Here is a 12,357-nt window from a genome sequence, read left to right as displayed (position 1 = left end):
CATCCAGGGGATTGCACACTGAATTCAGGCAAAACTGCAACAGCTAATTAGAGGGAAAGGGAAGCACTGTGACAATCACCATGGGATTAACCTCAGGCTGGTGGATTTCTTTTTTTTACTGAAATTTTCACTAGTTAACTTGGCATTGCCTTTAATGTTACTGTTTTGATTATGTTGCATTTGCCGTCATCAAAATTGATATGGCCCCTTATGCATAACGATCGTCAGATTTTATTACCATATATCCAATGACAGCCATTATTCCATCAGTGTGATGTGTGTTCATAAAATAAAAACCACACACATACACAGGTTTGATCGCTCATGGCCATTCCTCAAAGCCTGACATTCACAATATGGCTACACTGAAACTCCAAAGAGGTTTGGGTCCTGAGCTTAATTAGATCCTGTGGAGCTAAATCAAATCAGTCTAAACAAGAGCACAGAGCCAAACCCTCCCCATACAAACGTGTGTCTGTTTCCCTGCTATGTTGTGATTGTTATCCCAACAGTACACTGGGTTAGCACTCAGGTTGGAGCGGGGACTGCTTCAATGCAAAACCACCTCTCATACTATCATACCTCTTCTTGTTTACCTTTCTCCTTGCTTTGCATGCATCTTTTTTTAAGTAGTCGACGAAAAGGATGGACAGTTTTTTTTCCGCCTCTCACTCCTCCCCCCCTGCTCACACTGCTTAACCTTGACAAGTCAATATGATACAGACGCAATTTGCTTATCTCCTCCTGACATTACCACTGTTCTCCCTGCTGTTGGGGGGCATGGGGCCTGCGCCATTAGCATAGCTTACAAACACATCACTCTAGCTCTACCGAGGAGCCCAACTCATCTACAGTTGCTCACCTACTGTGCAAGGCTCCAAGACAACCACAATATAAAGTCTTAAAAGGTATAAAACAAGGCATTCTTTAAAAAAAAATTTGTATTCCAATCTGGTTTATTTTTAAGATAAAGTTTTGTACCTGACAGGAGAACAAACAGTCTGTCGGCATGACTAAGACGATAAAGTCTTCTCATCATCACTCTCTGGCTAACCTACAGTCACATGGCCACCCTGCTCTAGAGTGCACAGTCAAATGTGGTGTGTATAGTTCCATACTTGTGTGTGTCAGGCCCTGTGAACCGAACCCCTTAGCATCTGGCTGGTGCTCCCTGTCCAGAGAAACAGTCCTAAAGGTGACTCCAACCCAGCTCCATTAGTCACCAGACCCCGGACACCTCTCGCTCATCCCACCACATAAGGCAGCGTAATTGATACCCATCAGCCACAGCTATAATCTCCTCAGTGGGAAAGCGGTGCGGGGTGTGTGTGGGATATACGCACCTCATGTTTGGTTTAGAAAAGGTGCCGAGCAGGGTCCAGGACTCCGATGCCTGTCTCTTTGCCATCACTCCACTTGAAGGTGAGATGATTTAGGGGCCGGGGAGAAAGTTAATTTCTCTTGATCATTGTGTGCAACCTGGAGCCTTAATGGCGGGCGTAATTAATTCTGCTGATGTTAATCACCAGGGCTGGTCCCCCACAATTATCAGCCCTGTGCAGATGGGGCGCGGCGCAGACATGAAAAATTAGGAAAATGAATCTGTAATGGGGTGGCAGATCTAATCTGCGTCAGAGAAAACAAAGTTAGGAAGAGCAAAGAGCCCCAGGATTCCAGGTGAGAGCCACTAATACCGAAGAAAACCTGTGTGGCGGAGCTGAAAAATGTTGCCGTGTCCAAAGTGTTTGGTAATTACTGGGGCATTGAATTGTTCTATTGTTAATTCATCACTGTAGCAGAGGTTAAGTTCAGCATCTCCTTCCTGGGCTACGGGTTGCCGAGGAGGTGAAGCAGCAGTGGTCACAAGCTTCTGGAGTCACTGGAAGGTTAATCAGGTTCTACTCTCAGATGTGTGGGCTCTGCAATCAACCTCCATACTCAGTTCCAGGGGGAGGAAAATGAAGAACACACACCACAAATGAACGAATAAAAGACTGGTTCTCACTGCTCTGCTGCTCAAATATGTACGAGTGAATATGTTCACTGTATGTAAGTACTGTGTGTAGCGACATGCATACAAATGTTGGCCCAAATGATGGCGCGCACACACACACACACGCGCGCGCACACACACACACACACACACACACACACACACACACACGCATGCATGCGCGCGCGCACACGCACACACACACACACACACACACACACACACACACACACACACACACACACACACACACACACTTGATTGTTTCAATCACGGCCCTGCTGATAGAAGAATTACTAAAGCATTAGTGGTCAAAGGACAGATACTCCCAGAGGACGTTTCCTCTGCCAACGTCAAACAAAATTAAGCAAAATACAACTGATTAATTGAAATAGCAGAGGAGCCATTTTTCAAGCCCTTACTTGGCTCTGGCAGTTGGGCATGCCGTCATTCCTATTTGGTGTGCTTAATTAGTCTTCTACCTATTTTGTCTTTAATAAGGCATGCCATAGGTTCTTGGAAAATCTAGGAGGTTAGAACAAATCATTATTCATCATCACTGCTGTTAGAATGGCGAAAAACCGAGCAATAGACTGAACTGCTGGCTATGATTTAGTTAAAGTGTATTATTAATGACTTGAATAACTAGCCCTGTTCCATTGTTGTTACTCACACAATCGGAGCTCCCCTTGAATATCAAACCAATTTAAATATCACACTTAATGGTAAGCGTAGAATAAATCTAATGGACTAGTTTCTGATTAGAGTAATGTTATCTGTTTTTTCTTGTGTTGTAATTTATAACGTCGCAGGAGACATCCTTCAAACAGTGAAACCACCCACCTCTGGACTGGCAAGGTACCATTTAGAAGTAATTACACTGGTGATCAATACACACATTGACAATGTTACACTTAAAGTTTTCTTTTTTCCGTTATATAACAAAGGTCAAAAGCTCGCTTTCTTGCAATTACTCACAGGGGGGCAAATCCTGAGGTGAACCTCAATAAACAATAATAGATGGACCAACTGGCTGTTCATTGTTCTGTGGTCAGACGTTCCAGTGCAGCGGTGACCAGGTGTTTGCACAGGGCACAGCCACACAGCAAAGCGACGGACATAAAAGCCTCTAAAGGTGCCCCGCAAAGGTCTCAGATCAAAGAAAGGACACAAAAGCCAAACCACACACAGGACAGATCCACACAATGAAGAAAATATTACATTTTCATCATGGCTCGATAACTAGATTACATTCGCAAAACTGGAACCTCCTGTCCTTGAAGTGCTATATGAAGAATTCCTCTGCATGCACTGTTTTTGCAAAAGCACATCTTGAATTCCCCTGTGAGGGCGCAGTGATGGAGATTAGTATAGTCATAATTCCAGGGGATTATATGCTAATGTCTCTTGCGTGTTTGTTTGAGAAAATTGCATTGTGGTTATTAGTGTGACACCAGAGCTCCGAGATGCTACTTGGCAAACGTCCTCATCGGCTCATAGATGCCCTCTAAGGATTTACATTTTTATTACAACACCAAGGGGAAACCAACAAGATACAACAGCACACGCACAAAACCAACGCCCTCAACTTGAAAGATTTAATTGAATGTATTCAAATGTGATTCATTGAACAATTACACTCTCATTCTCGAAGCACATAGTGCAATTGTTTTGCCTATACTGGGCACTCCTCCCCTTTTCCTCATCCTCTCGCTAACACTCCCATTGCCTTTAAATTAGAAATCGGACTGGCCTTTGTAGGAGACACTGAGGGGGAATCAATAGGTGCATTAATTACAGCAATTCATTACCCAAATAAACATGGGACTCAACCTTTGCTGGATACAAATTTGGGGGACATTAAGTGTTTGGTTGGAGACAAAGGCCTGGACCAGGAATCCCTATTGCATTAATCTGAGGGATCAAACTCCGCTGAGTGCCAGGGCTCCTCCAGGGAGTGTCCATGCCTGGGATCAATCCCCACGTACAGGCAGTGAGTTATGGCCACCGAATACAAACGCGGTCATGTGACATGGCACCAACACTGCTCCGCTGTTGCTGTGGTGTGTTCTCTCCCACTGACTCTCTCTCTCTCTCTCTCTTTGGCACTTAATGGGAGCCCTGCTGGCCCACAATGGAGCCGGCTAACAGGGCCAGGCTCGTGCTCCCCAGATCCCCCAGCTTCCCTGCCCATTCAGGGTCTAGTCTCTTGCATACGGGGCCGCAGAGACTCCTGAAGGCGCCTGGCAGAGGACGAAGGTAAAGGACATCCCTCTCCCTCACTGTCATCTCTACAGCATGCACCTATTTGTGAATTATATCTCCGACGGTGGCCATAATAAAACGTGATAATGATGGATCACACCGATAGATTACTGTTGAGTGGATTGTTAGGTCAGATGTGTTGGTGTGTGTGTGAGCTGCAGCAAATGTGTGATAACCGTGAACACCCAGGAAAGTATGAATACCCCCCAGAGCAAGGTAAACACACATATGGGCAAATAAAGCACACAAATGCAAACATGTGTATGCATGCCATGCAGTATGCCGTGTCAACCGTGGATTTTACACAGCAAACTCTGCCATTTGTCTTAATAATCCTAAATTCGACATATCTCTCTTTTTTTATCAATTATTTTAAATTATATCTTTATATTTTATTATTTCAAATTATGCAAATGTCCTTATGTTGACTGTATGTTTATTGTTATGCATCATCAGACCAGGTACCTGGCAATAAACCTGTTTCTGATTCTGATTGTGTTTGTAGGGTTTTAATATGTTGCCCATTTTCTGCAGACTGTTACACCATGACCCAGAGGTCCTCTATGTTTTTGTGAAGAAGATGCTTCAGACATTCAGACTTTTATGTCAGGCCTTTGATTGCCACCCCCCTTACCTCTACATTTTCTTTGACATTCTCCCAGAATGTTTTCCATGCCTTGCCAACTACAGCAATGGTCTTGAAATGTAAGCTACAGTAAATATACTGTATATATTATATACACAGTTAAAGTATTTAATGTCAGTGTACTCTGTGACAATATTTATGCAGACAAATGGTTTAACATGCTACGCTGTCAAGTCCTTTTTATTTATCTCTCCACAGAATCACAAATCAAAAATTTGCCTCAAAGCGCTGCACAATGTACAACATACAACACCCTCTGTCCTCACTTTCATGAAGAAAACCTCAAGAAGAGCAACAGAGTAGGAATTGTTCTTCAAGGACAGACAGACATGAACAGATGTTTTGTATATAAAAGTATAATAACAAATGGAGAACCAGAATTACAATACGTCTTTGAAGAATTTGGAAGATGTGGAGCCAGAACATTGTACATCAACGGTGTCTATTGATAATCCCATTTCTCGAGATGCCAAAGGTCAAGTGCCTATATAAACATGCAGGAATTTAGTTGTAAAACCGTAGAGAATTAAGAAGAAAAAAAAAAGATGCTTTGAATTTTCGGGGTCGTAAAAATAAAATAATTAATTAAAGTACCAATGAGTAATGATATTATCCCACTAATAATGTAGGAAAATGTTGGCCTGAACAATAATCCAAATCAAACAGGATCATGAAGTATAGCCCACATAGTCTCTGCAGTCGAGTTCATAGGCTTGACCAGACAAATCACACTGTGCACATCTGGTCCTAAAGTGTTGCAGATGTGGTTCGTGTCTCTTTTTGCCATCATAAATACTGGCCCAGTTTATCAAAGCTGGGTACACTTTGATAATGAACACATGCCAGATGAACTCACTGGGTACACAGTTTTGGTCTCATCTGACCTGCTTGTTTAATGCGGACTGACATCTCGTTGGCCCAAAAATTTCGCCAACCCTGAGACAATATCTGACCTGACCCACTTTTCGTTTACTCCACAGCTGCCCTCTCAGCACGGAACTTTAAGAACTCTAAGGTTATCTCTGTGCTCTGTGGTGATCAAAGTAGTTTTTCCATGAAGATATATCACTACCAGTATAAGTCGTACAAATGTAAACCTGTGAATGCTAAGGTTTTAGTAGTTTTATTTATTTATTTTGACTATCCAAACGATGGCAAAGCTTGAAACCATTTGCGTACAGCTTTTAACACTTAAAGCTAAAAGGTGATTAGTTTTTCATAAAAGTCCATTTGAGTTGGCCACCATCCAAAAGTGTTACTAATTAAAAATCAATCTGCGGGCCATTAGCGCGAAGGTGTGTGCCAAGGTTGTGTGTATCAGAGGATCATTTGTAATGAGGCTAGCTGTGGATCTCGAGAAGAGGACGGATGGGAGTGAGGGGAGGTACAGATCTGAGATAATCTGGGGACCCGCTGTTGCTCAACTTAACAATTGATAGTATGTGTAAAGATGCTGAACTTGTAGTCTTCACTAATTGATTCACTTACCCTCATTGGGAGAAAGAAGAGAAATAAATGTGGGTGTTCATTGCGGGCGAGAGACTCCATAGATAACTATTAAAGCTGGATTTGTTGCCCTGATTCTGAGGTCTACGGAAGGGATTGCAGAGCAGGAAGGCATTTGTCTGCTTTAGCAGGAGTGTTGTTAGATGTTTATGTGATAAATGTTGGCTAACTCAGACCAGCACCTTGGGAGCAGCAACCTGGAGCCCAGGACTCTGGAACTTATTAAAGTTGCAGGGGTGTATTTCATAGCACCTCTCTAGAATCTGCCCAATTACAGAGGTGTAGCTGGTACTGATGCCTACCAATTTGGCACCTAACTCCAAACTGCCTATGCTTTTATCAGAGTGGACCGGACAACAGTGCAGTTTACTGCACTTGTATTTAAACATGCTTTAACAGAATCAATAAAATAAGGGGGGTGGCAGGATATGTGCCACGCTCTTATGTCAAATGATGTTGAATAAAAAGGTTTTACACATGTATGTAGGTGGCCAAGTTTTATCCCCTCATCGTTCTTTATGTTAGAGCAGCGGCTAATGTGGCATAAAACTTTGCCCTCTAGATCATCTCTGGTAGTAAAAAGAGGCCTTGACTGTATCATGAGAATAATTGTTGAAATTACTTTGAAGGTGGTTGGTTTAACTGCTCTTTATATTTGTACACATGGTGCCTCGATGTGTGTTTCAACAAGTCCGTAAGCCACAGGGTTCTGTTTCACTTGCAAAATACATCGCTAAGTTTGTTTTGTATTGTCCTTTCATAAGTTAATATAATTACTAGCTAGTTTCAAATTAGCGATTAGCTAAATCTATTAACCCTATTAAAACTTTTTAAATGTCTTAGCTTGTAAATAAATAGTGTGTAAATCAGTTGCTAGAAAACATCTTAAGGGTGACCCATTTAGTAGAAATTAACAGTGTAAATAGGGAGATTCTGTAGCATTGCAAGCTGTAAGATAACTTATGAAAATTACAGTTTTAGTGTGCATAGAGATAAATAAATAAATAAACCAAACAAGTTTTTGTAAATGCAGGCATTAATAGGTTTTGTTTGAAAATGTTAGATGAAAAATATGCCTATGTAGCCATTTAGAGTTAGAGAGAAATACCTTTTGCGCTAATGTAACCAAAGTAATATGGTATTCATGCTAGCAATAGCAGAACAGTGTTTTGTACTTTAAGGTATATTGTTCTATTCATGTGTAAATGTCATTATAATTGCATTTTAATCAATTCCTCGGTCAGACACTCTATATTGACCATATTAAAAATGAACGCCTTTATTCTTCAGTTTAAAAAAGGTTTGTATTAGCAAACTAACATTAGCTTGGGCTGTTGGGCCAGCTAACTATTCAATAGTTGCAAATTGCTGGTATATGCAAATATTTTGTCAAACTAATTCCTATGTACATGCTAGTGTGTGTGTGTTGCAACCCATTTTAATTAGTGATGTGTAAATATTCTATTATTTAACACTTACAATTATAAATAGTTGCAACTATAAAAGCTGGCACAACTGGCTTTTTTATGGATTTCTATAATATTGAGGAGAAGGGTGTCTTGTGGGAAATTTGAAAGAAAAAATGCATTAGAGAGACAAAGAGAGTAGAGCGGTAGTGAGTGTGAGAGAAGGAGATAGATTGTGTGTGTGAGTCAGAGAGAAAGAGAGAGCGCGGTGTTGCGTGCTTTTGATAATACATGAGTCTTGAGAGCGATACGTGGGTGCTGTGACAGAGAAAGCTCAAGGAGAGCTCAATAACAGAGCTGTCAATGTATTCCCTATTTGAGTGTATTTTTAGTGCAGGCATCATGGGCCTCATGCATATTTCAATAGATCTTTTGTATATTAGGTGCGAGGGCACACACAAACTGGAGTGAGGAGTAGCACAACATGACTCTAAGAAATATGGGCTTGATTCTTAGATTTGACAGAACAGCTCAGAGTGGCCCTAGATAGGTTGGGTTTGACTTTCAGTGGACGGGGTAGGAAGACCTTCATTGATTGCATTTTGAGACAACAGAGAGATGACATTGAACCTACTATAAGGAATGAGACCAAAAAAAACCACACAAAAGCCACGTTCAACATATTAAACTTGCAGCGCCATGCAACCAATGTGTAATATTACTTAAAAGAGGAGAACATTTATTAGATACCCCTGGCAGGCAGACTCAAATGCACACAAATACACACTTACACACGCAGGTGGTTATGTTCTAACGATTTTTCGTATCAAGCTGCTTTCTAGATTAGATTTTCAAGGATTGCGCGCAAAGAGATGAATTCTAATCAGCGCCGCTGCACATCACATTTGAGATATATCATCACGGAGTTGTTGTCATATAATGGTTCAATTTCTCCTGTCTGATTAAATCAGACTTTATGAAGCTGTCATTGCTTTGCTGATGATGGTGCCATAACTTTGCAGCATTGTATCTCCATAGAGAGCAAGCGTAAAAGTAACCCCTTTCCCCCAGGATGTCGTTGCTGACTACCCATAACACCCCTGGGACTGTAATCCAGTTCAACAGCAGCGAGCAGCCTTTCAGATTCCATACGAGAGCTTTGGGAACATCAGACAGGCAGCTTTTCCATTACATCGAGGTCTTGGAATTTACTCTTGATGATAGCTGGATTCTATTAAAGAGACAGCCTCCATGGCCTTTGAGGCTTTGCTTTAATATGCATATATCACATTATGGCAAACGTATTCTATAATCGATTCCTGCGATGAGACAAGTGGCTGACATCTCCCAGGTCTGTGTAATATAAAAGACACAGCTCTATCTTTTGCAGCACTGACGTCTCCCTGTGAAGATGGAGGAAATTTGGCTACAATGCGCCCTGCAGGGTTAAACATCCTCAGATGTCAATGGGCGTTAGTCCACAGAGTGGATTGCACTACGCAGCATTGCCAGGAGAGGGAGTTTTTTTTATTTTCAAGAATATGATTGGCTCCAGGGAGGCAGTTACCATTGCATTGCCATTCAGTGACTTCATGTCTGTCCAGGAAAGATTCAGACACTGTTTGCACGAAGCATCTGCAGTAGAAACAGGCTTCAGCATTCAGAATTCAACAGCTGGTCTCAGCTTCAGTTCAGCTAAAAGAAACATTTTGTTAGACCACAATCAGGTTCTCAATACTGTGTGTGCGAGATGTGTGTGAATGAACTGTCGTTAAAAATATGTCCCCTATGGGAAGGAAGTTTACAGTTTGCCTGACTGATAGATGTTTGATGTCCTACACTAAAGTTTTAGATTCACACATCATCTGCTCAAAAGTAATAAAGCTACAACCATGCTCGGCTTGCCTGTTTTAGGTCAGCACTTTTTCTCCTAACACCTAATGTGTACCCCCTTTTCTCTCTGAGAGAAAACCACAAAGAAAACCCTTGTGAACATGAGCAAAAATACACACTCCACACATACACCACAAGGGATTGTGGTCAATATTTAAACCCAGTGCTAACCACTTAACCACCATGTGTCCATTAAATGTAGCCTACTAACAGCATTTTAAATTAGGTTTGTACAGGAATATTACTGTTTTCACACACAGCATCTACTGTTTTATCAAATATTTCAAACTGAATTTGACTTTAGGTCAGTACTTTCAAGACTTACCAAGAAAATGTGATGCTCATTTGTCAACAATCATGCTTGGAAATCTCTTAAAGCAGAGTTCTGAATTTAACAATCATATTAAAAAATTAAATTAAACGTTATTAGAACTAAACTTTGTTATTATGTTCAAAGCAGTCCTTTCAAGCCAAAGTGGATCCAATATCAGCCTTTATTCCCAACCTGACGAGTGCAAGGATGGACATAAACATCCTGTGTGCAACTTAAAAGCAGTGATGTAAACTCTGTATGGCAATACACTGAAGGCTCTTAATTCATAAAAAAATCGTTTTAAATCAGCAATCAGCATTGTTTACTGACTAGTAAATGGGTGGAAAGAGTAAGCTGTTTTAAGATGAATGGGATCAGAAGATGATTAAATTCAAAACGGATTCATTTTAAGAGGACTACAAAGGACAGATCCTGTTTAAGGCTGCAACCTTAATTAGAGGTGTAATAACACGGAGAATACCAAAGTCAAAATATCCCTACACCATTGGAAATCTATTGTGCCTAATGATTGGCCTAGAACTTTCAAGGTGCTCTAACGAGAGGGAGAGGAGCGGTCACATTGATGGCAGAGGGGGCATCAGATTTCCATTATTGACTGCTGCAGATATTGCACTGTAGCGGTGTGTAAATTGGTTCCTGAGGGGTTTTCAGCTCTCTGAGTTGGGGCGAAGTGTGTAGGTTCAACCCAACCCCCATCCTCCGTAAATCGTAGTGGCGGATCGCTTCCAGTCCCTCACTGGCGCCAGGCCCCTTCCTCTGATCAATACCTAATTCCAGCCTGTGCAATCAGCCGCTGTTGCCCAGGCAACGCTGATGTCACACAAGTTGAGTGCACGCTGTTGCAACAAATCATTTCCTTTAAGCAAACGTAATTGAGTATTTGTACAGTAGGCTGTCAGCTGAGACTATTTACATCAAGCCTCAACCTGCAGGACATTCGTTATGCCTGTCTGAGCTCACCAAAGCAGGTGACCTTACAAAGTAGCCAGGAGGAGGTAACTATGGCAACACGGGCTACTTTGGAGCAGTGTAACTCCGGAGAGGATCGGGGTCAAAACGGTGCAGGAGATGGGACGGAGCCCGCTCTCTTATTGGGAGGAGTGAGCGCCAACATTGTGTGCGGAAAATTAGTCACTTGTCCTTGTTCCCAGCCAGACGGCGCAGGTCCAAAAACGTGACTATCAGCTGTAATATCGCCAAACAGAGGACTTCTTCTAAATCACTTTGCTTTATTATCCCTGCTGAGCCAAAGACAGTTTAATGTAACAAATTAGCATATTAGAGAACAGTTAAATAACTAATCAGATGATCAGTAGGACAATAAAAGAAAAATTCTCCAAGTAATTTAAAACCTTTGCATAATCAAACAAAGAAAATGACTGTATGATATTATTTAATACATGGACATGCTGTCTCTACAGCTCCACAAATCAGAATGTTTATAGACTGAGTTGTTGAGTGTTAATGATTCCTTGCAGGTGCCAAAATAATGTCAAAAGGATTTAGACTTTGGACATTTGCTCAACGAGCACCTCATCTATTTGTCTTCCTGTTTGTTGTTGAGTTTTTTTATGCAGCAGGTAAAGTGAAGTGAGCGCAGCTGTAACTGCTGCATTCCTATCCGACCTGCTATGCACCATTCAGTGGCATCTTTCATTTCTTTAAGTAGCTGTCAGGGTAATTCTCAATACAAATACATCCCCAATGCGCTCAATCCTGTCTGTTCATCAATCACTCATCAAAGATACAAGAAGTGATCAATCCTGTAAAAAAGCACTGTTGCACCACGTCTCTTATTTTCAGTTCCTCCCAAACAATTAATTTGTCCAAGCATTTTGGTCCATGTTGAGGAAAATTCATGATTTTACAATTACCCCTAAGAAAAGCTTTCCTTATTGTTATTATCACAAAATATGTCTTTATTTCACTCACTGATGTAACTTCACCTCAACATGAAGGGCAGTTACAGTTACAGTAATTTGTCTCACTGCATAAACAAGGAGAACAAAACAAAATTATTAGCATTTTTTCTAGGAAAAAAAACCGATAGATCCTTCATACGTTCTGTTCTGGCATTATTGTATCCAGGATCATGGGAGGAGAACTGTACTTTAATGACTCAGCCAAGACTTAGCCAAGAATAGTTATTACTGTAGTTAATATTACTCTCAGGGCAGCTCAATCTGAAGCAAAGTACCTTTGTCAACCTTACGATAACACAATTTTATTGGATATTAATGTAATCCTCATATTAAAAAATGCTGAACCCCATAACATAAGCTGTCAAATCTGAAAATCGAATTTCTATTATCTC

Source organism: Ammodytes marinus (genome assembly GCF_949987685.1).
Source record: "Ammodytes marinus genome assembly, chromosome: 12".
NCBI lineage: Eukaryota > Metazoa > Chordata > Actinopteri > Uranoscopiformes > Ammodytidae > Ammodytes > Ammodytes marinus.
This window is presented reverse-complemented; position numbering follows the sequence as displayed.